Genomic DNA, 25,000 nt, shown 5'->3' with positions numbered 1-25,000 from the left:
GTAGTAGTAGTAAGTAGTAGTAATAGTAGTAATAGTAATAGTAATAGTAATGGTAGTAGTAGTAGAAATAGTGGTAGTGGCAGTAGCAGTGGTAGTAGTATTAGTAGTAGTAGTAGCAGTAGTAGTAGTATTAGTAGCAGCAGTAGTTTTGGTGGTGGTGGTGGTGGTGGTGTTGGCAGGCAGTAGTGACGGCAGGTTAAGTGTGACTCCAAACACCACCACTCAGGTCTCTAAGTCACCTGAAGGTCGAGGTGTTGTGATAAGTTTGACTGCAGATTTTTTTTTTTTTTTTTTTCATTCTTTTTGTTGGTGTGAGAGAGAGAGAGAGAGAGAGAGAGAGAGAGAGAGAGAGAGAGAGAGATTCCGTGTGTGTGTGTTTCACTGTTTGATCTGCTGCAGTCTCTGACGAGACAGCCAGACGTTACCCTACGGAACGAGCTCAGAGCTCATTATTTCCGATCTTCGGATAGGCCTGAGACCAGGCACACACCACACACCGGGACAACAAGGTCACAACTCCTCGATTTACATCCCGTACCTACTCACTGCTAGGTGAACAGGGGCTACACGTGAAAGGAGACCCACCTAAATATCTCCACCCGGCCGGGGAATCGAACTCCGGTCCTCTGGCTTGTGAAGCCAGCGTTCTAAACACTGAGCTACTGTGTGTGTGTGTGTGTGTGTGTGTGTGTGTGTGTGTGTGTGTGTGTGTGTGTGTGTGTGTGTCCGTACGTGCCCGCGCGTGTGTGTACGTGCTTTCCAATTCATGTATATGTCAAACAAGCTCCTTACTCATGATTAACTCACGCACACACACACACACACACACACACACACACACACACACACACACACACACACACACACACAGACGTCACATAAGTATCGTAACATTAATTGGTGTACCTTCACCTCAAAAGCCTTTCAAGTATTTGAAATATACCTTGATTTTTATTTTTATTTTCTTTATTATTATTACCACTCCAATGATGGCCCAACCTTGAGCCTGTTTTGAAAGTGGTACTGATTATGTTGTTGTTGTTGTTGTTGTTGTAGTAGTAGTAGTAGTAGTGTTGTTGTTGTTGTTGTTGTTGTTGTGGTTTTGTAGTAGTTGTAGTAATAGGAGGAGGAGGAATAGTAGTAGTAAGTAGTAGTAGTAGTAGTAGTAGTAGTGGTGGTGGTTATATTGTAATAATAGTAGTAGTAGTGGTAGTAGTAGTAGTAGTAGTAGTAGTAGTAATAGTAGTGGTAGTAGCAGTAGCAGTGGTAGTAGTAGTAGTAGTAGCAGCAGTTCTTGGTGGTGGTGGTGGTGGTGTTGGCAGGCAGTAGTGACGGCAGGTTAAGTGTGACTCCAAACACCACCACTCAGGTCTCTAAGTCACCTGAAGGTCGAGGTGTTGTGATAAGTTTGACTGCAGATTTTTTTTTTTTTTTTTTATACTTTTTTCATTCTTTTTGTTGGTGAGAGAGAGAGAGAGAGAGAGAGAGAGAGAGAGAGAGAGAGAGAGAGAGAGAGATTCCGTGTGTGTGTTTCACTGTTTGATCTGCTGCAGTTTCTGATGAGACAGCCAGACATTACCTACGGAACGAGCTCAAAGCTCATTATTTCCGATCTTCGGATAGGCCTGAGACCAGGCACACACCACACACCGGGACAACAAGGTCACAACTCCTCGATTTACATCCCGTACCTACTCACTGCTAGGTGAACAGGGGCTACACGTGAAAGGAGATATTCTCAAATATCTCCACCCGGCCGGGGAATCGAACCCCGGTCCTCTGGCTTGTGAAGTCAGCGCTCTAACCACTGAACTACCAGGTGTGTGTGTGTGTGTGTGTGTGTGTGTGTGTGTGTGTGTGTGTGTGTGTGTGTGTGAAATATTAATGACAAACCCGATCCACAAACGGACGAATTTTACTTATGATTTTTAAGATTTTGCCGCTTGAATTTAAGCAGAGACAACGTTGAAGATGATGATTTGAATAACAATAATCACAATGATAATAATAGTGAGGATTATTCTACTTTTAATAATAGCTATAATAAGAGTTGTGAGAATGGGGGCTGAGAACTTCATTTTACATCACCTTGACACAATGTTAGGTTCGCGTGTCCCCGTGGAGTTATCGCTTTCTCACACGTATCAGCTTCTTATCTCGACTACTATCAGCCTGCTATTTTAGAAGCAATTGTGGCCTGTGAGTGTACGTTTATGATGCTACTGACAGTTTCATAAGGAATGCATTGTCACTTCTTTAAAATGTAAGGCATAATAGAATAAAATGTTTCGCTCAATGATCTCTACTACGTTTGATATTCTCTGCTGGCTATTAATATTTTTTTTCCAAGTGCCTTTTTATGATTATAGTGATGGTGTGGTATAGTTTCTTAAGGTACATTATTCTCTCTTACTTCATAACGGGCTGTAGCAGAGCTTAGCGTGATTTTTTTTTTTTTTTTTTTTTTTTTTTGAGAGCCTCTTTTTAGTCTAGTTAAGTTTGATAAAGATTCCACATAGTCAGTGAGAAATAAATCCGTGAGAATGCATCTAATGATACCTGTGAAGCTCAAAGGTTGGCCTAGTGAAGGTTATTGTGGTTTTCAAGTGTATATATTTATTTTATTTTAGTTTTGATTTTATATGAACTCTGCTTAGTCAGAGAAAGATTAATGATACTGTTGAAGGAGGAAGTTACTGTGATTTTCAAGAATTTATGTGTTTTTTTATTTTATTTTAATGATTATTGGATGAGAATTTTTGCTTAGTGAGAAATAAAGAAAAAAAAACGTCTCTGAGAAACGAACTTATTATGTCTGTGAATTTTTAAAATATCACCTTATTACAGAAAAAAACAGAACAAAACCCTTTAAGTACCATGACACATTTTCATATCTATTCTATTCACTATTTGACGATTTTATACAGCTTAAGAAACTCATGTGGGGGATTAATATGTGAGGACTGTGACCATTACTCTTCCAACCTCTATAGACCCTTCCTAATGTCAATAAAATCGTCTAATGATATCCAAAACTCATGGCAAAAATGCTTCCAAGTACTGAAGGGCTTAATAAAAACACAAGATCAGATGGCGATGTTTACATATATGTCAATTAATTCCGCCTATATGTCCACACCGCTTCACAGGAGGAGGAGGAGGAGGAGGAGGAGAAGTACCAGTATGACTTAACCCCACGACATTAATTGAGCACCATTACTTTACTTCCTTTCTTAAATAACCCGTGTGCATTGAAATACTGGAAACGTAGGCGGAGTTTTCCTTGATGGTTTGAAAAATATAAAAGGTCGGCGATCTTCCTGCATCTAGCGAGGAAGGAAGTGGTTATGTGATGCGAAAATTGTTGATTGCTGTGGTGGCGGAGGTGTTGGTGATAATGGCGGTGTGTGGAGGAGATTCTGCTTCATGTTAATTACGTTACTATTTTTCTTCTGTGGTTAGGTTAAGAAAGAGAGAGAGAGAGAGATTTACAGAACAAGGAGTGAATTACGTTAGTTTTTTTTTTTTTCTTTTTCTTTTTTATGTGGCTTTGATGCGAGAGAAAATACAGAATAGGAACGAGTAAATTGCGTTGTTGTTGTTGTTTTTTTTTTTTCGTGACTTTGATGGGAGGGAAAATGCGGAATAGGAAAGAGTAAATTACATTAGTTTTTAGTGGCTTTGGTTAGAGAGAAACTACAGGATAGGAACGAGCGAATTACGAGATTTTTTGTTACTTTAATGAGAAAAAATATGGAATAGGAAAGACTAAATTAGGTTACTTTTTTTTCCTCGTTGGCTTTGATGAGATGGGATATACTGAATAGGAAAAAAAAGTAAATTGCATTAATTTTTTGTAATTATGATGAGGGTGAGAGAGAGAGAGAGAGATAATGGGAAATGAGAAGTTATGTGAGTTTCTTGTAATAATTGTGACGAAAAGAATACGAAATTGGAAAGCGAATATCATGTTGAACTTTTGCTGACTTTGATAATAAGACCAGACGTAAAAGAAAATTAAAAGAGAAAAATGGCACGAGTGAAAGTAAATTAAAGAAGACAGTGTGAATAGAAATAAGAGAATGCTTGAGAAATTGAACGAAAACAGATTGCAACGCTGAAAGAAAAATACCTTAAGAATAAAAAGATTAATAATGAAGGAAGGAGAGTGTGAAGCGATGACATAGGAGATCCAACTAAACCCCAACAGACGCTCAACTACCACGGAAGGCTGATTGGGAGATAATCCTAAGTAAAGAGGTTCTGCTTATATTACTCATGGTTGAACATCTTCATTTTGACGTCCCTGGTGATACTAAGATATCATAAGGCCAGAAATAGATGGATAACGAAAAGTAACTATAGAAAAATAGACGAAGACGCAAAACAAGTGATATGAAAAAAAATATATATAAGAGAAAGGAGAAGAGATATAACTGCCTTTTTCTTCTCTAGTATTTTTAAAAAGAGACAAGTAAAGTAGTAGTAGTAGTAGTAGTAGTAGTAGTAGTAGTAGTAGTAGTAGTAGTAGTAGTGGTGGTGGTGATGGTGGTTGTAAAGGTTGACGTTATTGTTGGTGATGATGATGATGGAAAGGTTGTTGTTGTTGTTGTTGTTGTTGTTGTTGTTTCCTCCGCATCTCCTTACCTCGCATTAATCCCCTCTGATGAACCCGGAGCTTGGAGTGACGCTTGGAAGATAGATGGAGGAGCGCTTGAACGAGGAGGAAAACACACACACACACACACACACACACACACACACACACACACATACACAGATATATTTACAAACACAAAATACTTACACACAAGTCGGTCACGAAGAAAGGAAGAAAAAAAAAACACGTGCAATGAAGGAAACTCCACTCCACTCTGGTGAATGAGTAAAAATAAAATAAATAAAAAAATAAAAAGAATCCTAACATTTTAGTGAGTGGAGCTGAATCAAATGTTCAAAACCCAGGCAGCTCTACGCTCTAGGAATAGACGTGCAGAGGAGAAGCTGGGTAAGGGAAAGACCGGAGGGGGAGGGGAAAGGGAAGCAGGGGGGAGGCAGCGACAGGGATGAGGGAAGGGAAGGAGGGTGGTACAGGAGATGTCTAGACGTGAGATGAGGCGAGGGGCGGAAGGCGAGGGAAGGGAGGAGCGAAGGGAAGAGGAGGAGGAGGTTGGAAGACCGGACTGACTAAACTGAACTGTCTAGCCGAACTTGCCGGGGCTTACACTTGATGAGAGAGAGAGAGAGAGAGAGAGAGAGAGAGAGAGAGAGAGAGATGAGATGAGAGTCAAGAGAGGGATATTAGTTTCGCTATCATGAAAGTAAAGTGCATAGAAGTAGGAAAGAAAAGAGAGAAGAGGAGGAGGATAGTGGTAAGAATAACATACGAACAGAAAGAGAGAGAGAGAGAGAGAGAGAGAGAGAGAGAGAGAGAGAGAGAGAACTATAGATAACATAATTTCTCAACCATAACAGCAAAAGACAAAGAAGTCAGCAAAGAGACAGTGAAACAACACAGCAATAATGACAGCACAGTATTAGCAGCAGTAGCAAGGCAGAAAGAGGCGGTGACAGAGGCGACGACGCGGACAAGTGGGTGGAGAAGGGAAGAAAGAGGGAGAGAGAAGGGTAAGGAGGCAAAGGAGAAGGCGCAGGAGGAGGAGGAGGAGGGGAGGCATCACCTTTCATAACGCCTGGTGGGTATTGACACGTAGACACATCCCGCTGACAACACCACTTAGGACAGCGGTTACCTTTGTATTTACTCTCTTTGGGGGGAGGCAACGGGGGGGGGTGAGGGAGACAGTCATAGGGAAAAGGGAGGGAGGGGGGGAGGAAGGTAAGGGAGAGGTAGGGAATAGTCACCCGTGTGCTCCTCCTCTACTCTCCCTACCTCGCTCCCTCTCTCTCTCTCTCCCTCTCCCTCTCCTTCTCCCCTCCTAGAACCCAAACGCCTGCAATATGAGCACTCATTGAGCACAAGACGAAGATTTGAATAGCATTTTACCGACGGCCGCACCACCACCACCACCACCACTACTACCCTACCACCCTCCTCCTCCTCCTCCTCCTCCTCCTCCTCCTCCTTCGCCTCATCCCTCTCCCTACTTCTCTCTCTCTCTCTGGCTCTCTCTTCCCTCCTCTCCCCTCCGCACTACAGCCAGCATGACGAACCCTTTCACCGCACATTCACCATCTTTGCCTTCATTATTCCCGCCTCCAGACGACACACAGGCCGCGGCGCCCACGTTTTTTCCCTGTTCCGAGAGAGAGAGAGAGAGAGAGAGGGGGGGGGAATGATGAGAGAGTGAGTTAAGATGGTTAGATAGATTTGTGGTGTGATGGTAATGTGTTAAGTGACGAAAAAACACACACACACGCATACAAACACACACACACACACACACACACACACACACACACACACGATTAGCTGACAAATGAATAATAATCTTTAAAATCTCCTCATCGGTACAGAATCCAGTTCCGTAAATAAATAATGATAAAAGGGAATAATTGTGCCTCTAGGTGCAACTTATTATTACCTTTATTTATTCGTTTCTTTATGTATTCAATTATTTTTACCTGTGATAGTTTCAAAGAACGATTTTTTTTCACATTATTATTAACAGATTAGTTGATGAATTGGTATTCTCTCTCTCTCTCTCTCTCTCTCTCTCTCTCTCTCTCTCTCTCTCTCTCTCTCTCTCTCTCTCTCTCTCTCTCTCTCTCTCTCTCTCTCTACTAATTCACAAGTTCTCACGTTTCTTAATAACCTTCAAGTGACTCAGCCGCGCGCCACTGCATCCGTCCACTTACTCCCGCCACCTGTTTCACCCGCTAATGGAGAGAGCCGTGGGTGGACTGTGGGTGGAGTGCCTGTACGCTTGTCCCGGGAAGTGATGTGGAATTGCGTGGCTAAGTAACGAGTGACTGGTGGCGAGGTGGGTGTGTGAGGATGTTCTGGTTATTTGCAGGTTTTCTTTTTGCGTGTGTGTGTGTGTGTGTGTGTGTGTGTGTGTGTGTGGGTGGGTGGGTGGGTTGGTGGGTTTGTATAGAATTTTTTTTTTTTTTTTTTTTTGTGTGTAATGTATGTTTTCATTGTATCTAGATGTTTATTGTTTTTTTCTTATTATTTTTCTTTTTTTCCATATTTGACTTTTTTGTTTATTGTGTTATCCCTTTTCCTTGAAGTATAAGAAAATATCCTTTGTTTTCTTTCTCTCCTTCCGTCTTTTTTTTCTCTTTCATCATCTGACTTTTTTCCCTTTATTTATTTTATCTTTTTATTTATTTATTCTTTTTTTTTATGATCAGCCATATTTCGTTTCTAGTTTCCTTTTTAAGTTACCTTTCATCATCTGACTATTTTTTTTCCCCTTTTTATCCATCTATTTATATGTTTTTTTTCTTTTTCGTATAATCAACTATGTCGTTTCTAGTTCCTTAAGTTACTGAAGTTTCTCTATGGTATATTCCCTCGTAATGTTTCTACTTATAACTTTCCGTAAAATAAATGCGTAGTCGTCATCGTGGTAAGTACAAACATATTATATTATATGGGGAATTCACATTTTATAACCAAAAATTTCTCCCAAATTAATTCCCTAAAGCGAGTTAGTTTAGGTTATGCCAGGTTTTTTGGAGATTTACGTGTCATGGAGTGAATTTTACATAAAGGAATCCTCGTTGGTGAAAATTCTCTTGGTTAGGAATTGCATAGAAGCGTCTGGCTCACTGTATAAGCAGTTGATTGATTGGGTGTGGGGGTCGCAGTATACAACATGGCGCCGTGGGGTATTCCTAGCCACGATACACATGTTCTTCCAGTGATTAGCTCTTCCTGTTGTAAAGTCTAACCTACACTTGCATTTTTTTTCTGGTTGTCCATCTTTTATTCCATATGTTATTATCTTTTACTGCGAAACAATCTTTCCTATAATCACTACACAACTTTTTTTAGACGCTTCTCTTTGTGCTGCAGTCAGATATTTTTTCTTTTACTTCAGAAATTAAAAAGAAAAAAATCCTCAATTCTCATCTTGATTCTTTTCTTTATTTCTTCCTTGTTTGTGTCCATGAAAACAGCTTCTTTTTATAACGTTCTGAATATCAACCAAGAACAAGTATAGATGTAAAGGGTTTAGGTGAATATACCTGGCGATACCATCTATATTCCCTCCGTGATCAGGACCGCGTGCTGTAAAACCTGACCCTTACAAGCGAATACACCATGCCTCGCTCTAGTTACGCGATGCCGTGCCGTGCTGGGAAACGAAACAAGCCGATGTACAGGAGGCAACTCTACACAGCACGCAGGCTTGGGTTAGGTTTAAGGCGGTGGTGGTGGCGGTAGCAGTGGTAGTGGCGGGGGGCAGGGTGGACACGGCTGGCACTGCAACTAACTGCATTATGGTGTTGTCACAGTCTTATTGCAGCGGCAGGGAACAGTTGTGGTCGGCGTAGGTAGGTTTGACACAAATCCTTATCAGCTGGGCTCGGTACGGTCACAATAATCCCGCTATTTTTCTGGCCTGGCCTTTTTGTAGCGGTGGTCAGCTGCTGCTCTTACTGCTGCTGTCGCTGCTGCTGCTGTCCTGTTGCCGGCCACCCCAGCTTGAAGGGGGACGAGTTTATGATGATGGATGGATTGTTATTTCTTCTCTTTTTCCTCTCTTCCCTCGCCCCTTCTCCCCTTCTCCTCTCTTCTCCTCATCGTCCTCCTCTTTCTCTTCCCCCCTCCCTTCTCGCCTCTTCTCTCTCTCCTCCCCCTTTCTCCCCTTGTCGTCTCTTCTCCCTCTCTTTCTCTTCCTCTCCCCTTCTCACTACATTTCTTGTCTCCTCCTTCGCCTCCCTCTTCCCTCCCCTCTCTCCCCTTCTCGTATCTTCTCCCTTTCCATCCTCCTCCTCTTTCCAATTCTCTCTCTCTCTCTCTCTCTCTCTCTCTCTCTCTCTCTCTCTCTCTCTCTCTCTCTCTCTCTCTCTCTCTCTCTCTCTCTCTCTCTCTCTCTCTCTCTCTCTCTCTCTCTCTCTCTCTCTTGTACCCTCCCTCTCTCCTCTCCCCTCTGTCATAATTGCCTTCACACCTGCATTACGCGTCTCCTTTAAGCCTCGTTCCGGATTATCTGCAAATTGAACACCTGAACACTTGCCACGAACACCTGCAGCGGTAACGACGACGACAACAGCAGCGGCAAATATAGTTACGAGTCTCTCTCTCTCTCTCTCTCTCTCTCTCTCTCTCTCTCTCTCTCTCTCTCTCTCTCTCTCTCTCTCTCTCTCTCTCTCTCTCTCTCTCTCTCTCTCTCTCTCTCTCTCTCTCTCTCTCTCTCTCTCTCTCTCTCTCTCTCATCGCCATGCCGGAATATGAAGTCGTGAATGACTTTTTACTTTTTTGGGGGGTTAGTTCAATAGATTAAGAGAGAGAGAGAGAGAGAGAGAGAGAGAGAGACGATAATGCTATTTTCTTTTTCTTTTTTTTTCGTGTCTCCTAATGATAACAACTTAGGAAGAAGCTTGTTTCCGGGAGCTGGACGAGATAGCAGTGTAATAGACGAACGATTCAAATTTAGGACTTTTCTCTCTGTTTTTAGCGGCAATGATGACCTTGCGATTAGAATGAAGAGGAGGAACAGGAAGAGGAATAACAGAAACACACACACACACACACACACACACACACACACACACACACACACACACACACACACACACACACACACACACACACACACACACTGACTGTATTTGTGGTTAATTTTAGGTATGTGATTTTAAGTATATAATATTAGAATATTTCAATCCCCGAGCTGCTTATGCCTAAATAAACCGTTTCTTATTATTATTATTATTATTATTATTATTATTATTATTATTATTATTGTTATTAGAGAGAAAGAGAAAGAAAGAGATATGGGCAGAAATATCAATGACTACATAAGAATAACACAATATATATATTAAATAACCACGTGGACCTAACCTCACAAAGTGTGTATACAAACATTTACATTCACAAAATACATACATACATATAATTATTCAAATCTGCGGTCCACAAAACTTCATACACTAACTAGAAATAAATAATCATAGCGCGCAGATTTTTTTTTTTTTTTTTTTTTTTTTACATAATTTCAATAAATGCTGCCTGAGATCGCCATGGATTATAGAAATATCACACATGAAAGCTTATAAGATTCATTTTCCTAAAGCAAATCTTCAGTGCCATAGATCTTATCAGTCTCTCTCTCTCTCTCTCTCTCTCTCTCTCTCTCTCTCTCTCTCTCTCTCTCTCTCTCTCTCTCTCTCTCTCTCTCGATCAGTGTAAATGCAGACTCTATGCTAATGTGGTTTGCAGTGGCAACATACATTAAGAGTCGCAGTTGAAGTCTAAACATAATTCGTGGGAAGTGAGTGAGCGGCGTTCCCGAATTATCCCCGTTGCAAATGTTCCACCAGCGTGTCCTTGATGCAATTAGCGAACTGCATCATCAACCTGAAGTGATCCCGGACCCTTCAGCTGAGAGAGACACAGACACTAAGAGAAAAGAAGAAAAATGTGTACGAAGAGAGAGAGAGAGAGAGAGAGAGAGAGAGAGAGAGAGAGAGAGAGAGAGAGAGAGAGAGAGAGAGAGAGAATGCTGACACTCAGAATGATAATGGTAATGATAGTAGTGATAATAATAGTGATGCCATGTGTGTGTGAGAGAGAGAGAGAGAGAGAGAGAGAGAGAGAGAGAGAGAGAGAGAGAGAGAGAGAGAGAGAGAGAGAGAAGGATTATTGAAGGTGTAGGTAAAAAGAAAAATAAGTGAAATGCATTTGATGTGTAATACAATTTTAATCATTCAGTGTGGGTTTTTTTTTTTTTTTATTTAGTGCATCTAATGTATTACAAATGTTTAATTTTCCATACTTTAACACATTTTAAGAGATTTCTTATATAGAAGAAATAAAACTGATTTTAAACATTGTATATTCTTAGTGTTTAAACATTAAGCGTAATATTTTTGGGTGTCATTCATCTCAAAGAGTCGTTTAGGTAAGTACACTGTCATACACTTTAGGAAGGCAAGGTATGATGTACATTTAAGCTGTCATACATTTCAAGAATTTTCATACATTTAGACCTCCCATACGTATATTTCAAGTGCCATATGTTTCAGGAAAAGAAAAATTATATTACTGCTACACATTTCAGCTGTCTCATACATTTCTAAGTGTCATACATTTGAACTAGTAAGCACTTAAAGAAGACTATAGAGGACCCCATGTCATATATATTTTTTATTGGTATCATACATTAAAACCACCATAGTAAATTCACAGGTCACACACACACACACACACACACACACACACACACACACACACACACACACACACACACACACACACACACACACACACACACACACACACACACACACACACACACACACACACACACACACACACACACACTGAAGAAGGCAGCAAGCAACAGAAAGACATTATAGATTTTAACAGCGAATAATGCTCAGTGGGAAATAACTCGCACATTGACTGACTGGCATGGACGAGTAAACGCTAACGATGAATGCGGCGACCGGTTTGTGGACAAGAGGCGGTGACTGGCTTCGAGTGTGCGGCCAAATCTTGAGTGATGGTTTCCTAATGAACGTTGTGGTGGCGCTGGTGTGAAGGTGGACTGCCTGGTGTTGGTGGTGGTAGTGGTGGTGGAATGCGGTGCGGTGACTGTGCGAGATGGGTGTGGCTGGGATGAAATAAGTACCGTGTTTGTTAATGCAGGAAGTGTGGACAGAGGATACATACATAGACCAGCGCATGTAATAAGGAGGGAAGGATACGTGGATAGGAGTTAAAATTGATGTGGAAATGGAGATATGAATAAGATGGATAGGAAATAGCTTTTGTTTGTTAATGCAGGAAGTGCGGACAAAGGATACATGTATAGGAGGGAAGAATACGTGGATAGGAGTCAAAATTGAGGTGGAAATAGAGATGTGAATAAGATGGATAGGAAATAGCTACACACAACGTTTCAGAAATACAGAAAGAAGGGTAGATGTAAAATATTTCATGAATGTGTGAAAGACTGTAAGAGGATACGTGGGTAAGGATACAGATTGACGTAGAAATAAAAGAAGGGATGTGAATAAAGAGAGAAGGAACTACACAACTTTATTTATTTATTTTTCATAATAGAGAAAAGCGTGAACACATAAATTCCGTGAATATATGAACGAAAAATTAAAAAGAATATAAGACTAAGAGAAAAAAAAAAGGGGGGGATTCAAAAATAGAGAAATAAATAACGAAATAACCCAACCCTTTTTAATGAAAGAATAAGTATGGACACACAAACTTAGTACCTGTAATATTGAAAAAAAAGGGCTACATATACAAGAAAGTACACGAAAGGGCCATAAGAATAAATAAAAGGGTGTGAAAAGGAAAGGATTGAGCGGTGTTTGAAGAAGGAAGGGAGGGTGTAGAGGGAAGTAGAGAGTGCGGTTTAAGAGGGAAGGGTGTAAAGGGGTGGTGGCGGCGGTGGTGGTGGCGGCGGCGGCGGAGGTGTGGCCAGGAAGGAAAGGGGTATTGTTTGGGAATTAACGGTGGTGTAAGAAGGCTGGATTGAGGCAGCCGGTTCTGAGAAATCCGTGTGTGTGTGTGTGTGTGTGTGTGTGTGTGTGTGTGTGTGTGTGTGTGTGTGTGTGTGTGTGTGTGTGTGTGTGTGTGTGTGTGGTGGCAACGGATGTTTTCTTTTAGAGTTGAGCACCAGCCGTGACTTTACACACACACACACACACACACACACACACACACACACACACACACACACACACACACACACACACACACACACACACACACACACACACACATTTTAAGCCTAAAGACTGTCAATGATGATCCCTGAAACACTAACACTACTACTACTACTACTACTACTACTACTACTACTACTACTACTACTACTACTACTACTACTACTACCACCACCACCACCACCACTACAAAACAACAGCAACCACTACTATTATTACTATTACAATCATCGCCACTGCCATGATCATTAACCTCAATCTCTCTCACTTCCGCCCACAGGTATGTCACCAGCTGGATTCCATCGCCGCCCACGCCCGTGAGTCAAATACTTCCCTTATCGACTCCCTTCCCTTCCCTTCCCTTCCCTTCCCTTCCCTTCCCACCTCCGTTTCCTACTTACTGTTCTATTCCTCCCTTCGTTATCCATCCTCTATGCCTCTCCTCATCTCGTCTCCTCCTCCTCCTCCTCCTCCTCCTCCTCCTCCTCCTCCTCGGCAGGTAGCCATTGTGTACCTGCCGGGGACTGATGGCGGCCTCTCGTGACGCGCCTCAAAAGTTATTTTTAGATATTTGCATAATGGGTGGAGGTGATTTACGTATCCGAGTTTGCTTCTCTCTCTCTCTCTCTCTCTCTCTCTCTCTCTCTCTCTCTCTCTCAAGCCCGGCTAGCTCAGTCGGTAGAGCACGAGACTCTTAATCTCGGGGTCGTGGGTTCGAGCCCCACGTTGGGCGAAATACTTTTTAATTGTCACTGATATTTGCCATTTGATTTATCGTGAGTTGAGTTTCTGCCTTGGGTCTGCAACATTGAGGCTTACACATAGATACCGAATAAAACAACACCACTTAGTGTATTCCGAAGTGTATAAAAGAATGGGTATCTGATGTGTCTCGTATTTTCTTTTTTATTAACTGAAGTGACATTTTCGTGGAATAAGGACAAAAGAAAAGATGGCGACCGTCCATATTTTTCCCTCCCTTTTTCGAGGTCACTTTTCCTGCGTGTCAATATTTCCACAGAGGTCATTATTTTTCCAGTGTTGGGGTCATCATTTTGCCGAGGTCACGGTCTCCCTCCTGTCACTCCTAATGGTGGACAGTATTTATATTCTTGATGCTGTTTTATTTATCTTTTTTTTTTCTTTCTCTAGATCGTCATTTGTTTTCGCTCCAGATTTTTTTTTTTCTCTCTCTCAAGGAAGTAATTAGTCTTTTTTTTTCCTTTTTTCTTTTTTCTCCTCTTCATGTTCGTGTTCTTAGTGTTATTCTTCTTTTTTTCCAAGTTGTCAGTTATTTTTGCTTCGAGTATTTTTTCTCCCATTCTTTTTTTTTTTTTCTCGTCTGAGTTGAAGTGATTACAGTGTTTCGTGGGCTTTTTCCTTTTTTTTTTTTATTGCTATTCCTTCTTAGTGGTATTTTTGTTTCTCTCTCTCTCTCTCTCTCTCTCTCTCTCTCTCTCTCTCTCTCTCTCTCTCTCTCTCTCTCTCTCTCTCTCTCTCTCTCTCTCTCTCTCTCTCTCTCTCTTCTCTCTTTTCTCTATCTTTTCTTATTTATCTTTCTCTCAAAAATTACACAATGGTCACTACATTACCTACTTTTTTTTTTTTTTTGTCAGCTTTTCCCCTCAGCTAAAATGACCACTTCTTTGTAAATGTTTCCCTTTTTTTTTTTTTTATTTATTCTCATATAGTTTACTTAATATTCATATCTTAAATTGTCCCCACCCACCCCCCCCTTAGCCATCACTTATTTCCGCTTTAGGTTACTTTTTTATTCCTTCAAGTGAACTGGTCATATATATTTTTTTTTCTCCTTTATGTATTTTCCCTTGATATTTATTCCCTCTTTTTTTTCTTTTATCCATATTGCCACTTATTTTTCCCCTCTAACTCACTTTGTCCTCCCTCCTCATCTGAAGCGGTCACTATCTTTCTTTCCCATATTTTCTTCCTTATAGCCACTGCATATTGTCCCGGGCCTCATTTTTTTTTTTTTTTTATTTTTTACGTAGACTAAACAGTTTTACTTCAGATTAGATAGACTAGAACACCGGAAACAACATCTCACTCCCCGCTACTTGTTCTTCAGTCGTGTTCTTTGGTGTTCTCTTAGCGTAAGCATCATGTTAAAAGTGAAAAAGTCGCTGTTTTTGTCCTTTTAAGTCATTATTAATTGGGGTTTTTTTCTTATTATTGTTTTGTTTGTATTTTAATTTTTGAGGATCACTACTTCGTGTGTGGTTTTTTTTTTTTACCAAGAAAAGAGTAATGTGAACTACTACTACTACTGCTACTGCTACTGCTACTGCTATTGCTACTGCTACTGCTACTACTACTACTACTACTACTACTACTACTACTACTACTACTACTACTACTACTACTACTACTACTACTACTACTACTACTACTACTACTTCACTTGATAAATCAGTACTTACTCGTATATTATAACTCTACCTAAATCACCAGCCGTCCTTTCTTTTTTTTTTTTTTTTTCTTTTTTTTTGGGGAGGTTGGAGAGAGAGTGTTTGGAATCCTTTATGTGTATTTGGAATCCCCTTCCGTGTGTTTGGAATTCCCCTGTGTGCTACGGATTCCTTTAGTGTCCCCTCATTAAGACTCATTAACACTCCTTAGATTTCTACGTCACGTTTTCAACATTTACATTCTCCTCTATTTCATCTTTTTTTTTTTTTTTCTTTCCTCCTTGAATTAAGTTTTTTTTTTTTTTTCCTGAATTTACTCCTTTTTCCTAGTGTTGTCTTCTTTGCTTTGTTTGTTAGTTCTTTTTTAATCTTTTTCATTAATGTTTTTTTTTATATGATGGTAATTTCTTCTATTGTCTTACTTTTCAATTCTTGTTCAAATTATTGTCTTTTCTTCTCACAAACTAACTTTATTTTCTTAATTTCATCGCCTTTTTTTTTTTTTTTTTTTATTCTATACTTCTATCCGTAATATATCGCCCCTTCATACCTTCAATTATTTTTCCATTTATTTATTACTCAATTATCTTTGAATTATATCTCACTCGTACATTTACCCATTCATTATTTCAATAGTATCCAGTTTATTTACGATTATCAGTCCATCTGCATTAATGTTCATTTTATATTATCCATCTGTTCAGTCAGGCATTTGACATTCTTTTTAGCATATATAACATCTCAATTTTTACCATCAGGTGTGTTAATCAGGTGTGTGTGTGTGTGTGTGTGTGTGTGTGTGTGTGTGTGTGTGTGTGTGTGTGTGTGTGTGTGTGTGTGTCGTGCTTCCGTACCTTTACCTGTCTCGTTAAATACCACTTAGCTGGGGTTCCTCTACCTTATCTCTCACTCCCTCATTAGCGTAATCGTTCGCTCATTAGCCCTACACTTTTGTCACCCCATCTCCCCCATAACAACCCTCACCACCCCCCAGGAAGTAATATGTAGGCCGTTGACCCCATCTCCTATTCCTCCTCCTCCTCCTCCCATTCATCCGCACCACCTTTCTCCATTTTCTCCCCCTTTTCTATCTCCCTTCCTTCCTCTGACATACACTTTCTCTCGTCTCTCGGTCATTTCAGTTGTCACTTCCTCTTCCTCTTCCTCTTTCTCTTTCTCTTTCTCTTTCTCTTTCTTCTCGTTCTCTTTCCTCTTCTTCCGTCATGTTTTGTTTGTCACTTTCACGAAATTACATACTCTCTCTCTCTCTCTCTCTCTCTCTCTCTCTCTCTCTCTCTCTCTCTCTCTCTCTCTCTCTCTCTCTCTCTCTCTCTCTCTCTCTCTCTCTCTCTCTCTCTCTCTCTCTCTCTCTCTTTTTTATTTATCTATCTATCCATCTATCACTCTAGCTTCTTAATCTTCCTTTTCTGCTCTTTCTTTTTTAACTTCTTCGTCTTCCTCTTCTTCTTCTTCTTCTTCTTCTTCTTCTTCTTCTTCTTCTTCTTCTTCTTCTTCTTCTTCTTCTTCTTCTTCTTCTTCTTCTTCTTGTCGTTTTTATTACATCCCATTTTTTTTTTTTTTTCATATTTCTACATAACTCATTTTCTTTTTCCCATCCAATATATCTTTTCTTTTCCTTCTTCATTATTCGATCCTTCTTTACTCACCCTCTACGTTATTATTAGTTTTATTTTTTTTTTTCTTGCATTTCTTTTTCTCTCCGATCACCAAAAAGAAGTCAAAGAAAATTGAAAAAAGAAAATATATGAGAGAGAAAAGCAAGAGTCATTTCATTTTTTCTTAGGTTTGTGCTCGTAATCAAAAGTCTAATTGAATATTTAATAGTGAGCGAAATGGCCTGAGAAATAGACTTCGTAGAGAGAGAGAGAGAGAGAGAGAGAGAGAGAGAGAGAGAGAGAGAGAATATAAGAAGAGGAATGAAGAAAAGAATAAGAAAACCACAGTTAACTTATAATTTTTTTTTTTTTTTTTGAGGTGGGAAAAGTGGAAATTAACGTTTATTTTATCTTTTATTTATTTTTTCCTTCTTTAGGTTGCAAATATAGACAAAAATATAATATCTACTACTACTACTACTACTACTACTACTACTACTACTACTACTTAATACCAACCTTCGTCTACTTATACATCTACTATTCCCTTCCTTTCACAGCATAATTAATGTATAAAGTCCCCAAACACTCTATTAGAAAACCAAAACATGCCCAGTACTTTGATCATCATTTGTGTTCCTTTACACCACCACCACCAGCACTCACTCCTCACCTCCTCCTTCTTACTTAACAAAAACAACACCTAAAAAAAATATAATACTAATGGTCATGCGGGTATTGAGTTCTTAGGGCATGCGAGGTGGTGGAGAGGGTCTGGGCTGCATGGACTGGGTGAGGCAGGCAAGCAGGAAAGACAGTAAGCCATTACCACATATATATGCATGCGTCGTAATGAATAACCTGCAATATGAATGGGATGAATAAAGTCGATGAATGTCATGTTGCTTTTATTTGTGCTCCTGGGACAAGGGAGGCTGGCAGGAGTAATATTGAGCAGGGAGCATTACAAACGATGATTAGGGAACTCTGCTTTGTAATCTACTCCCATTAATTTAGTACAGATGCTCGTAAATTCCTGCTGAGAGAGAGAGAGAGAGAGAGAGAGAGAGAGAGTGTCTGTTCAAGATGAGGAAAAATAACAAAAGTGGAGCGTGGAATTTAAGAGAAGAAACTGAATGAAATGAAAGAAAAAGAAAGAGAGAAAGGGGAAAGGTGGTGCACTTTTGATGACAGAAACAAATAGAAAGTAGAAAGAAAAGAAATTCAAAAGTGGTGGCCGTGTACGAGAGAGAGAGAGAGAGAGAGAGAGAGAGAGAGAGAGAGAGAGAGAGAGAATAAATTGGCTAGACAAGGAAAAAGATAAGAATTCAAAGGAGTAGGAAAGAAAATGATGGAGGGAGGATGAGGAGTGGTGAAATATGGAGAGAGAGAGAGAGAGAGAGAGAGAGAGAGAGAGAGAGAGAGAGAGAGAGAGGGGTATATGCAAGGGGTCAATAGAGGGGTTGCTGCTGTGCTGAGGGGGAGGGGGATTGCAGGTCTGCGGGCAGCGAGGGGAGGGTCTGCCCAGCCCTTCACCCTCCCTGGATCTGCTAAGCCGGGAGGAACAGACTGGCCAATGGGATTATTCGCAAAGGGCGCTGCGTCCAATAAAATGACCGGAACACAGAGAGAGAGAGAGAGAGAGAGAGAGCTTTCCCCGTCCACACCTTTTTGACCCCTGCGTCATCCCTTCTTCTTCTTCCTCTCCCTCTCCACCGTGGTGCCGCATTGAGCGCTCCGGTCTGTGGCTTTTACTGAAGGCATTCGGGGCGGATTGGTTTGCTTAGTGAAGGAGGGAGGGAGGGAAAGGGAGAGGGACTGACAGACATAGGGAGAGAGGGATGGAGGGTGGGTACAGTACCTACCTACCTCTCTTTCTCTTATTCTCTCTCTCTCTTTGAGTGTTTTCTACGTTGAGCGCTGAGCTGATCGCAATTGAATGGACGGAGGTGTGACAGCGTTAACCAGCCGTCCACTGGTGACACAGGGCCGCCCGTGGATGCTGGGACGGTGGGAGCGGCGCCCTTGTGGCTGGAGGTGGCGTGACAGGATCTTGCGTCTTAGTGGAGGCAATTGGCGTGTTATATCTGGACTGGAGGCTGCAGTGTGATCCTCTGACTGACCACGGCACGGCGCTGCAGTGCTCGGGGGTGTGGTGGTGGTGATGATGGTCTCTGAGTGTCCGTCTTTGTACGTTTCAGTCTCTCTCTCTCTCTCTCTCTCTCTCTCTCTCTCTCTCTCTCTCTCTCTCTCTCTCTCTCTCTCTCTCTCTCTCTCTCTCTCTCTCTCTCTCTCTCTCTCTCTCTCTCTGTCTGTCTGTCTGTCTGTCTGTCTGTCCGTGCCACGCTGCGCCCCCTCCCATCTCCCTTCCCCGCCCATAATGACACGCTGATATGAACAAATGAAAACCGCCTCTTCTCAGGTGTTTCATAACGCGGCTGGCTCCTCCGCTCTCACTCTCACCCACACTCACCACCAGACCGCTCAAGGTTTTACTCGCCTCTTTCTTTACCAAATATATTTTTATTCATGCATGACTTGCAGAAAGCGGTTCTAAGCATCGTTGGTTTTGTCAGTGGTAAATTTCTTAAGTTTTTTTTTTTTTTTCCTCTCTCCCTCCTTCGCTCGTCGAAAATATTAAGAGCAAAGGGAAATAAATAAGAGAGGATTATGAGGTTGGTCGTGTAGCAAATTGCTGCTCACACTGCCATCCACCATCTTGATTATAAGTAATTTTAAAAGTCGTGTGTATAAGCGTTGTGTTGTACACGTCGGTTAGCAACGTTCACACACACACACACACACACACACACACACACACACACACACACACACACACACACACACACACACACACACACACACACACACACGGTATGATATGTGTGTGCGTGCGTGTGTACGTGTATATTAACTTGTGAAGACCATTAAAGATCAATTTAAGGCACCAATTTTTAACATGAGGTCACCATCCATCACTGCAGCCTCTCCTCCCCCCCCCTCACCAGACATGCTCCCACTCCACTGTCCATCCCAGACTCTCCTTCACTCCTTTCCCTCCCTTTCCTCACGAAATCTCCTTCCCTCCCTTCTGCCCACACCATCTTCCTATCCATACATTACCTACTCCTCCCATCCTCCTGTCCTCTTCTTTGCTCCTTCTGCGTATCCTCCCCTTCCCCCCCATTTACTTAACCTACTGTTTATTATCTTTACTCTCTACTAAGTTGAAATTTGTCACCTCACCATTGCATCTCAAACCATCCCTTTTTACTTTTCCACTGCCTTTCTCCTGTTCCTTATCCTGTTCCTGCCATTCTTCTATCTGTTTCTGTCTCTCCTCTTACCCTTGTCACTCCCTCACCCATCATTTCTTCTTCCATCTTCAAAACCATCTCTGACTTCTTACCCTTGCAGTCTCTTTCTCCTCTCCCCTTTCCTGTCCTCTTGTACTTGTACTTCACCCTTCACTCTTACTATCTACTTCTTACTCTTGTCACTTGCTCACCCATCACTCTCTTTTGCACCCTTTAACCATCCTACTGCAGCCCCGTCTCTCTCGTTCCTTGTCCCATTACTCCTCCCGTCCCTCTGTCTCTGTCTCTGCTCCCATCACTCGCCCCGGTGGCACCAGGTTCCCGCTGAGTGGTGGCTGCGGGCACTCCACACGCCGGGCACCAATTGTCACCATCAGAATCCCGCCACCACCACTTCTTGGCACTCGTCACCCGCATGTCGAGTTGTCACGCAGGAGTGTAGCTTAGTGGTGCCTTTTGGGGGGTGTGGGCGGGGTGTGGATAGTGTGTGGATGGGGTGGTGGGTGTGTGCGGTGATGCGTGGTGGTGTGACATGTGGTTTTGTTGTTGGTTCTCTGTTTGTGTTCGTCTTGTTGTGGTGTTATGGTGTTCATTTAGGTGTTTCTGGTGGTATTGTAGTGTGGTGTGGTTGTTCAGACTGGTTTGTGGCGTGGTGATGGTGTTGGTGGTGTGACATGTTTTTTTTTTTGGGGTATTCCTTTGTTTTTGTGGTGTAATTGCGGTGTTATGGTGTTTGAGTGTGGTGATGTCCAGGCTGCCTTGTGGCGTGGTGGTGTGGTGGTGTTACTGCAATGCGGCGTGTGATGTCAGCGTGCGGTTTATGGTGTCGTGGTTTCGTGGTGGTGATGGTGGTGGTTTAAGCCAAATGTCTCGCAAACACCACACTACACCGATGATTGCTTTGTGGTGGAGTTTGCAGTGCGCGGCGATGCGGGAGCCGTGGTGTCCCTGAAGGAGAGGAAGGACTGGAGGATTTGTATGTGCTGTTAGGAAGGACGGACCGCGAAGGATATCGATGTGAAAGAAGGACGGAGAAATGGTATAGATCAGAATGCTTTGCCTATGAGATTATGAAATACGTGGTGGTGGTGATGGAGGTGATGGTGGTGATGGTGGTGGTGGCCGTGACAAGGGTGAAGGGCAGTGGGCATTTTTATTGATGTGGTGTGGAATTTCATACATAAGTCCTGCGTTGCCTGACCGATAGGGGCGGTGGCGGTTGTGTAGGTACGGACTGGCTGGCTCGCCGGCTCATGAAACACTAGGGTAGAGAGAGAGAGAGAGAGAGAGAGAGAGAGACGATATAGATGTATGATTTGTTTTAATGTTCGTTTCCTTTAGGGTGTTTTTCTTTATTTTGAACAAGTTTGGGATATTTTTTCCTGCTTCTATTATGTATTCTATCTCATCCTTCCTCATACAAAAATAGATAAATGAATAAATAGATAAAACATTGCATTTTTCCCTCGATGCAGTAGGTGAAGTCAATATTAATACTGGTCTAGAGTGACATGGGTAAGAATATTTAGATTGTACCTGTCATAAACTGAAAGCTAAAGAAGAAAATTTGAGCTTTAGAATGTATGAATGTGACCTTGAGTTTAATATACAAATTCTTCAAGGGTCAAGAGGTGGTTGAGGCAGAGGGGTGAGGGTAAGGGAAGACAACCACGACTGCCTTAGGAAAAAAAAGAAAAAAAAAAGTTAACAGGAAATAGTTACGCTGTATAAATTCAGTTAACCGGAAATGCCTAACCTAACCCTTGTACCGCATTATTTTGTTTGTCCTAAGTGTATTATCATGTTAGGGTACTAGATTTTTCTTTTCTTTTTATTCTTTAAAGGTAGTTTTGGGAGGCACCACTGATAGTAGAGGTGTTACTTCATAAGGCGTCTTCTATTTCACAACGCTATTCAGCTCTGCATCATTGATCTGGATTCGCTCGGTATAAAAAGAACATTCGTCGCCATTACTGATCAGAAAGATAACAACACAAGCATGTCACTGCTATGCTGTTACGAGTCCGCCACTGTGCTCTAAGGAAATGTCAACGCGGACTAAGGCCTACTGTTCATTTCCTGAGGAAGTTGAGCCGAAAAGGTTGAGTCCCAGCCACATGCCTACCCAAGCAGCACAAGAAAGAATTTCACGTCTGGCCATGAACGTTGTATAGTAAAGTTTTACACACGGCATGCTGGAAATGCTCGCTGTGGTGAAGTACATAATGGTAAAATAAGAAAATATTCGAACGTAAGGTGAGGCTATCCTGGACCGCGTGCTGGCTCTATTGACGCCATTACCGAGGCACTTTCAAAGTAGAAATGCATTAGTTTTGACTGAACCACTTTTATATCTTCCTTTGTGTCATCATGGTGTCGTTGATAGAGTCGGTAATGACCACGTAACTATAATCAGAATCCATTAAACCAAACGTTGATGCGTTTTGGTTTTTGGCATGTGTCATCACCACCATTCATTCATATTCTGTGCCCGTAGCAGCATTCAGCAACGAATCATTACCATTCACACCATCAACACCAAACACTTCCAAATCATCACCATTTCTTTCCCTTCCTTCCTCCCTTCGACTGACTCCCCAATTCACCCACCACCACCACTACCACCACGAGGGGCAGAGGGGCAGGCAGGCGAGCTGGGCCAGAAGCGTGACAGAGGATTACCGGCCGGGGAGGTGCAGGACCCGAACACAGACGCTCACATGATTTATTATCCCCGTCCCCGCCAGCAGGAGTTCCCATAAGGAGAGCCGGACACAGAATAACGTCCCGCAGAAGAACGTTACAGAGGGTGAGGGAGGGGGAGGCGAGGAGGTGTTAGGAGGAAAGGAGGGGTGGAGTAGGGGGAAGGAAAATTGCACTCAGGGGTGAGGACTGTAGGTGGCGGCAGAGGAGAAGGGGTCAGGCTGAGAGAGAGAGAGAGAGAGAGAGAGAGAGAGAGAGAGAGAGAGAGAGAGAGAGAGAAAATGACAGGGGGGGGGGCGTTCAGCAGGTCGTGAGCATCGGGACAACGCTGCCTAGTCACTCCATTTGATATCATGAGTTGGTCTGATGTAGTATCGGGCGAGGCAACTCCTACCACTCTCACCTGATTGGTCCTGACAGGCAGAGAGAGAGAGAGAGAGAGAGAGAGAGAGAGAGAGAGAGAGAGAGAGAGAGAGATTGTGATTGCTTAACTAAGAAATATAATCATTGGAAAAATAAGTTACGTATGTCCCTTCAGTGTGTGCGTGTGCGCGTGTGTGTGCGTGTGCGAGTGCGCGTGTGTGTGCGTGCACCGTGACGGGTTTCAGTGCACTACGCCTCCTAATTATGAAAGGAATTGACGGGGAAGAAAATATTGGACTTGAACGTAAATGGGGCTGAAAATCAGGTTAAGTTCTCGTCCAATCCTCACCATTCCCTCTCCTCCCCTCGCCTTCCCTACCCTCCCCTACCCTCCCCTTCCCTCCCTTCCCCTCCCTTCCCCTCCCTTCTATGTACCCTGTTGCCTCCCTCCTTCCCTCTTCCTTCGCCTGTTGCCTCCTTTCCCCCCCCTCTCCTACCTATTCCCTCCTCCCGCCCTCCTCTTCCCATCTTTTACCTTCCCTCACCTTCTCTCACCCACCTCTTCCATACTCCCTCCCTCCCTTCCCCATTTCTTCTCCCATTCCTTCCCTTACCTGTCATGTCTTCTCTTCTCTTTCTCTCTCCTTCTCCTTCTCCTTCTTCTTCTTCTTCCCATCTCCTTGTCTCCTCCCTTTCTTCCTCATTCTTTCTACCTGTGTTTTACCTCCCCCTCTTTCTCCCTTTCCGTGTTCCCTGTCCTCTCCCTTCTCTCCCTTCCGTGTTCCCTTTTTTCTACTTCTCCCCTCCCTATGAGTTTCCCCCTTCTCCTCCCCCTCCCCTCTTTATTCGTAGGTCACTCCCTTAGTCCCTTTTCTGTGTCCTACCCTCATCTTATCTCCCCTAGCTTTCTCTCTCTCTCTCTCTCTCTCTCTCTCTCTCTCTCTCTCTCTCTCTCTCTCTCTCTCTCTCTCTCTCTCTCTCTCTCTCTCTCTCTCTCTCTCTCTTCTTCTTCTTCTTCTTTCTTTGTCCCCATCGTTTCTTTCCCTCCTCCTCCTCCTCCTCCTCCTCCTCCTCCTCCTCCTCCTCCTCCTCCTCCTCCTCCTCCTCTACCAGTGCCAGTATTAATTTTTTCGCCGTTTAAAAACAGGAATTTCAGGCAATTAAGGTTTATATCTCATGTTAAGAAGGAATATTGTAATGTTTTCTTCTTGTTTTCTCTTTTCTCCTGTTTAGGGATTAATATTTTTATTGATTTGTTATTTTGGTTCATAGTTTTCATGAGAGAGAGAGAGAGAGAGAGAGACCCATTCATGCTTCATTGGATTGGGAGGAGCATTTTGAGACACACTTTCTCTCTCTCTCTCTCTCTCTCTCTCTCTCTCTCTCTCTCTCTCTCTCTCTCTCTCTCTCTCTCTCTCCTTCCCTCCTTCCCTCCTTCCCTCCCTCCACCTATTCTTAATTCACTAACGGCGGAAACTGGCAGTGAAGAGAAAAGAAAGGAGAGAAAAAATAAAAAAAAGAAACAGAAAAGACGAAGACGAGGAGGAGGAGGAGGAGGAGGAGGAAAACAGGAGCAAAACTCGTGTGTTAAGAGAATGACTCCGTTTTTCCTTGATTTCCATTTTAGCCATTTCTTACCGCCGGTCGTCGCGGGCCGGCGGGTGCGTCTTGGCGTGAAATAACTGAACACCGCCGGGAGAGAGAAAAAAATATGTACCGGGAGGGCGAAATAGGGAGGATA

General features: G+C 42.5%; 1 protein-coding gene and 1 non-coding gene across 4 annotated transcripts in view; both read left to right on the top strand.

Annotated features, from left to right (window-relative positions):
• The window catches only part of LOC123520860, a 1,438,509-nt gene that overhangs the window by 1,335,499 nt on the left and 78,010 nt on the right, over positions 1–25,000 (top strand). The gene's annotated exons all lie outside the window — the stretch shown is intronic.
• Positions 13,492–13,564, top strand: Trnak-cuu. Its single transcript has one exon. It is a non-coding gene; the product is annotated as a tRNA-Lys (tRNA).

This window comes from Portunus trituberculatus, chromosome 47 (assembly GCF_017591435.1).
Source record: "Portunus trituberculatus isolate SZX2019 chromosome 47, ASM1759143v1, whole genome shotgun sequence".
In the NCBI taxonomy this organism is placed as follows: Eukaryota; Metazoa; Arthropoda; class Malacostraca; order Decapoda; family Portunidae; genus Portunus; species Portunus trituberculatus.
Note: the sequence above shows the minus strand (reverse complement) of the source record. Positions and strands in the feature narration are given on the sequence as shown.